Source organism: Grammomys surdaster, unplaced genomic scaffold (genome assembly GCF_004785775.1).
Source record: "Grammomys surdaster isolate TR1022 unplaced genomic scaffold, NIH_TR_1.0 220, whole genome shotgun sequence".
In the NCBI taxonomy this organism is placed as follows: domain Eukaryota; kingdom Metazoa; phylum Chordata; class Mammalia; order Rodentia; family Muridae; genus Grammomys; species Grammomys surdaster.
This window is the reverse complement of record NW_021604665.1, coordinates 3,928,774-3,935,441: the sequence shown is the minus strand read 5'-3', so window position 1 is coordinate 3,935,441 and position 6,668 is coordinate 3,928,774. Positions and strand designations below refer to the sequence as shown.

Below are 6,668 nucleotides of genomic sequence, written 5' to 3'. Positions count from 1 at the left end.
ATGTTTTCTGGTCCGTTGCTGCACTGAACTTAGTACTGTGACCTGGGTGACAAGTTGTGAGTCTCACGTTCAGAATTAAAGAGCAGGATTTTACTACAGCAGTGCGTGAGTGAAAGGTCTTGCTGCTTCCGTTCCATAGTTAACTGTCTCTACCAGAAACTGCCCACTGTGGAGTTAACAGGAAAAGAGAAAGCAAATTTGTGCATGGATGCATGAGTGCGTGTGTGTGTGTGTGTGTGTGTGTGTGTATGTGTGTATGTATGTATGTATGTGTGTGTGTATGTGTATAAAAGACAACCCTTGTTCTTGTCCTCAGATGTTATCCACCTCCACCTTGTTTGTTGAGACAGAGTCTCTCATTCTGGAACTTTCCGAGTAGAGTAGGGTAGGTTACTGACCAGTGAGCCCCAAGAATCCATTTGTATTTGCCTCCTAAGTACTGGGATTACAAGTGTACACATGCTTGACATTTTTTTAACCTTGGTTCTGAGGACAGAACCCAGATACTCATGTTTCCAAGGCAAGCTCTTCACTGACTGAGCCATCTGCACAGCCCCACTACCTTGAAGATGGGAAAGCAAAAGTACATCGCCAAAGAAAGTGAAGGAGGAAAAAATGGGTTCCTTCTCAGAACTCTGCAAGAGAATTCTGATCTAGTTTCTTGGGGACAGGGTGGGGTGAGGGAGGTTCCATTTGAACCAAAACTAAAGGCGGGAAGGGATGCACACAGCTGCCCTGGGTCAGAGTAGAGCTGAAACCTGAGGAGGAACTTGTGAGGTCAAAGACAAGTCTCTGCCCACACCTTCCAGCTCTGTCCTCATTACCAATTCCCTTAATAGAAACAGGGGTAGCGGGAGATCACCACAGAGAGATGATTGATAAAAAGACTCCTACACCAAAAACCAAAGAAAATTTGTTCTTCCACGCCTCAACTTCCTCTACGCCCCATAATTTATACAAAACACCATCTCCTTTACTGCGGGGTGCCTGATTTATAGATTGGGCATCTGTTTCATATAAAGGGCTCCAAATGGAACAACAACCTATGTTCTAAGAAAACAGGATTCCTTACATAAATCACTTCCGACCCAGCAGATACCTCACACTGAATTTCTGTTAAATCCAGGCGCATTTTTCTGTTCCTCAGAGCTTGTCCCGCAGGTGGCTATTAAGACAGAAAAAAAAAAAAAAACCATATATTTGAAGCTGTTAAAAGACCACAAAATAGCAATAATAAATCTAGAAATCAGTTTATTTCTTTAGATTTTTTCCCTATTATACAGGTTTTTGTAAATGTTTTCAGGATGAAATATTTAAAGCAATCAATGTCCTCAGAGATCTTCTAGCCCAGGAAGGAATTTGCAGACAAATGGAATTTCCTTGTTCCCTCCCTAGTCTCTCGCTCAGAGCAGACATTACTAATTGATCGCTTTTTTCCTGTTCAGGTTGCTTGAGGCCCTAACTGTACTTCTCAACCCAAGCAGCCCCCAGGAAGGAGATCTATTCAGTTTGCAGATTGGAACTGACCAATCTAGTTCCTTCAGGACACGGAGCTGAAGGACAGAGGGGAAGGAAACTTGGACATGGTCACAGGCAAATCAGTGATGCACATGGAGCATGCTCTCAAGTACTTGGTATTCTCCTTGGTCCGCATTACCTGACGATGAATTTCCATCAGCGTACATGATTCTTGTTTTGTTTTTCAACAGAGCAATTTCTCTTTCCTTCAAAAAAAATTTGTAGACCAAAACAAGCCCAATTAACTACATTTTTTTCAAATAAACAGTCTACCAGGGATGTAGCTCAGTTGGTAGAAAGCTAATGTAACATGCTAAAGCCTCAGGTTCAAGTCCAAGAACAAATAAAACCAAGATGGCACAGTGGGTAAAGACACTTCATGACAAACCTGGTGACCAGAGTTCTATTCCACAGTCTCATACCTGTGGGAAAACAGAAGAAAACTGACTGGTGTAATTTGTCCTCTGATCTCCACATCTGCCCACACATATCCATATCCATACACACACACACACACACACACACACACACACACACACACACACATAACATATATACACACACACACACACACACATACACACACACACACATACATCATATGCACATGTTAGTGTGTACACATTTAGGCACAATTAATTAATTAATTAACAAGATATATTTTAAAAATGGGTGTGGTGGCATGGGGGGGCGGGAGGATCAGGAATTCAAGGACTTCCTTAGCTACATATGGAGTTTGACACCAGCTCGAGCTACGTGAAACTTTGTATAAGTAACTTTGAATAAGTAAATAAGCAAATAAATGAATAAGCAAATAAAAATCTTCTTTAAGAAGAGCCTACCTGTCATTCGAACACAATTTAGAAACTAGCCACATGTCACTCTAAATATCATTTTGTTTTAGCAGTAATCTTCTTATCAATCTGCTTCCTCCTCACCACAGTGGCCATAATTACTGCTAAACCGGAAATTACTTTTCATCTGGCTACCACAGAGGACCAGTCAATAAGCTTGCTGCACAGACAAGACCCTCCATCACTGACGCAGCGCAGACGCTCGTTAAGCAATTTATCACAGTCTTTATTAAACCTCACTGAGGCTTTAATTTTTCCTTGTGCCTCAGAAAAAAAAAATTTCTCAGAGTTACTGAATGTCTGAATAATGGACATCAGATAGGGCCTTTCAGTTCCAACCATTACACAAACTGCAAGAAACCAGGGACTTCTAGACATGATCTGGCTGGATACCATACATATGGACCAGGTCTCGCAATTTTAAATTCCTTCTAATTCAGCATGCCACTGTGGTGGGAGGAGAATGAGAATTTTATCATAGAGTGTAGTGCTACACACTGACAATCCCATCAATCAAGAAGCAGAGGCATGGGGGATTTGAGTTTCAGGTTTTTCTGGGCCACACAGAGTAACCCTGTCTCAAAAATAAAATAAAATATAAAATAAAATAAAATATAAAATAAAATAAAAAGGTATTTCTTGTATTAAGGTATAATTATAATCCAAAATATATTGAATTTTTATTTTGGGGTGCTGGTTTTTTGTTTGTTTGGGTTTTTTCTTTTTCATTTTTCTGTTTTTCTGCTTGTTTGTTTCAAAGTAGATTTTCTCTTTGTAGCTCTGACTATCCTAGAACTTGCTTTGTAGACCAGGCTGGCCTCGAACTCAGAGATCTGCTTGCCTGTGCCTCCCAAATGCTAGGACCAAAGGCATGCACCACTACCACCAGGCTTAGATTGAGTTTTCTAATCAATACATCTTAAACTATGCAAATAAGATGCTGGGTTTAATAGCAGTACCAACAAAAGAAAAACTTATGTGTGCTTGTGGCTGTAGCTTCGTGGTAAAGTATGTGCTTAGCTTGTCTGCAGCCCCTGTGTGTAGTTCTGCACCAGCCAATCAAAATTATAATATGAATCACCCAGGGCTCTGGTTAAAATGCAGAATGTTATTATGAATATCTCAGATAAGGTCTGAGGTGTAGCATTTCTAACAATAACCCATGATCTAGATTCATGGTTCAGTGGTCTCTTTACTGTGAGAGAACCATCTGGCATTAGCAGTGTGTCTTTCTTGTGTCTCTAACAAATCACACCTGATCTTCCATTGCTCAGGTAACTGCAGATGGTCTGGACTTTCACATGGTGTGTTAGTTACTTTTCTTGTTGCTATCACGAAATAACTGACAAAAGTAATGTAATGATCTAAGCATTTGTTCCGGCTCAAGGTTTGAGGGGATACAGGCCACCATGGCAGAAAAGACATGGTGGCAGGAATGCAAGGCGGCTGGTCGTGTCATGTCTGAGTCACAAGCAGAGAGACGGACATGGGTACACAGCTAATATTCTCATTTATTCCTTTTTTTTATTCAGTGTAGAAGCTCGAGTTATAGGATGATGCTTCTCACATTCAGGGTCGGTTTTCCCTCCTCAGTTAAACCTCTCCAGAAACCTTCCCACAAATATGCCAGAAATGCATTTCATGGTTGGAGATTCAGTCAAGTTGACAGTGAAGATTGCCCATCACACACACACAGCAGGAGTGGTTAGCAAGATGCCAGCTAGTTTAGTTGGATTTGATAAATAATAGAAGGATCCAAATTTACTTTCTCCACTGCTATCTTTAAACCTTTATTGCTGTATTTTCATTTTGTCTCCCAGGTTAATGTCTAGAGCAGATTCCATGGCTTATTTGGAAACAATTGCCTCTTCATAATTCCATCTTCAGATATTAAGATGGCAATGTGGTACAATTCTAGCTTGTCTCCCCAGCAACTCAGATCTGCTTCATGGGGTCAAACCCTGGGCTTCCTGCATACTAGACAAGTGTTACCAATCAAGCTTCATCCCCAACCAAGTGATGTTAATCTATGGGTTTTAAATCTTGAGAGCTGTGTGTGTGCTTTACAAAACTGTTTCTAGAATACATTTCTAAAAACTAATGCTGTCACTACTCGCATAATGACTGGGGACACGGCACTGAATGTTTCTTTTAATTCACCTAATTATAGCAATTGGGCACAGAGGCACTGCTTGAAAAGTTAGCATTCTAAGCTTGTTATGAATTTATGATTTTAAGCACTCTTGGAATTCTTCTAGGTGGTATTTTTATTTTTTTTCCTCCACAGAAGAGAAATGTATCATACAGAACATTAATTTCATGGCATTGAGTCCTGAAATTATTCACTGTAGGACTGAGGCACAATTCTAGAATGCAGCCCATGACAGGATACCCTACATGGTAGTTGTGATTCTACCTCTACAGTGATGACACTAGTTGGCATTCATGACCTCATCAAAGTCAACCTAACAATGCTTCTTGAGCAGAAATAAGACCCAAGTACTTGTCAAGGAGGCTGAAATTAGATACTTGTACTAAGTGAGTTGTTACTTGCACCAAAAACAAAACAAAACAAAACAAAACAAAAACTTAGCATTCACAGATTCAAGTGTAGTGAAAATAACCCTGAGATCTCATTATTGTGTTTTATGTGGTCCTAGTTAAAGGAACTCTCTTAGTAACTGTTCTATTACTGTGTAGAAACACAATGACCAAGGAAACTTTTATAAAAGAAAGTGCTGAATTGGGGGTTTGCCTACAGTTTCAGAGGTTATGGTGGGGAACACGGTGGCATAACTTGACAATGGGGCACTAGCTGAAAGCTTTACATCCTGATTCATAAGCAGCAGGCAGAGGTAGAGAGGCTAAGTGTGATATCAGCTTTTGAAACCTCAAAGCCTATCCCTAGCAATACACCTCCTCCAACAAAGACATGCCTTCTAAGTCTTTTTTTTAAAAAAGTTCTACTTCTTGGTGACTAACATTCAAATATATGAGCCTATAGGGACCATTCTTATTCAAACCATCACATTCTATTCCCTGACCCTATATGCTTGTAAGCCATGTCATAATGCAAAACTCCATTCAATCCAACTTCAGGGGTCTCCATAATCTTTAAGTCTCATCACTGTTTAAAAATCCAAAGGTTCTTCTGAAATTCATAGCAATTACACACACACACACACACACACACACACACACGATTTGGAAAGGAAAGTGTACCAAATAATGATCAAATTGTATACTTTTTCTTTTGTCTGGTCATTCAGAAATATGATGTTATCAGCTATGATTGCTGTTGCTTGCTACCCCACATTATTTTTATTCATGTATCCACCATAGCCACTTTCCCTTCTACAAATATATAAGTCCCTGTCTTTCATATACTGATATACTATATCTCTGAGGCCTAGCTAAAACACTGATACGCTATATCATGCAGTCTCTTGACTGACATCACCCATGTTCCATGCTGTCTCTTGACTGATGTAATCCATGTGGTACACGTCACCATCCCCTCACTGCCACATCACATTTGTAGCTAGAGAAAATGTTGTGACTGGGTTTTTATCCTTTTACCTGTCTCATGACAGGGTCCTGACTTGCTCACTCAAGTAACTGAACACATTCAGAGATCATTCAAGACCCAAACCACTGGCTACTTCAGACTCATGTCATACAAACTGATAAAAATGCCTATAATACAGGTCTTTGAAACATGCTTTTGATTTTTCTTACAATTTAATCTCTTTAGGCTTTTCCTAGTATGCAGCACCAGACTTCCCCCAGACAAGGACTTCCAGCAATCTCTTAACTGGGACCCCTCCGTATAAAATCAAATTCAATAAGTGGATCACACAATTCCGATATACAATGGCACAGAATATATATTACCATTCCAAAAGGGAGGAAAGGCATCAATGAGAGGAAATACCAGACCAAGGAAAGACCAAAAGTCAGCAGGATAAACTCCAAATTCTGTATCTCCGTGTCTGATATCAACGCACTCTTCAGATCTCCAACACCTGCCAGCTTTCTTGAAAGCCACATACCTCTCTCTCACTCTGGAGATGGTTCCATACTCTGTTAGCAGATCTCTTTGGCAGGTATTCCATGACCCTGGCATCTCCAATATCTTGAGGTCTCTAACACAATCCAAGATTTACCTTCACAGCTTCAGTCAAGTGGCCTTTCTGGGCCTCCATGCAGGACACCCCTGACATGCACCTGACCTCAGTCAGTGGCTTTCCTCAGGTCCAGAAGAAGATTCCACAAGCCCTCACTTGTATCTTTAGC

General features: G+C 40.4%; 1 pseudogene; it reads right to left on the bottom strand.

The window, feature by feature from the left end:
• Positions 1-1,921: 1,921 nt before the first annotated feature.
• Positions 1,922-6,092, bottom strand: LOC114625652 (annotated as a pseudogene).
• Between the last annotated feature and the right edge of the window lie 576 nt (positions 6,093-6,668).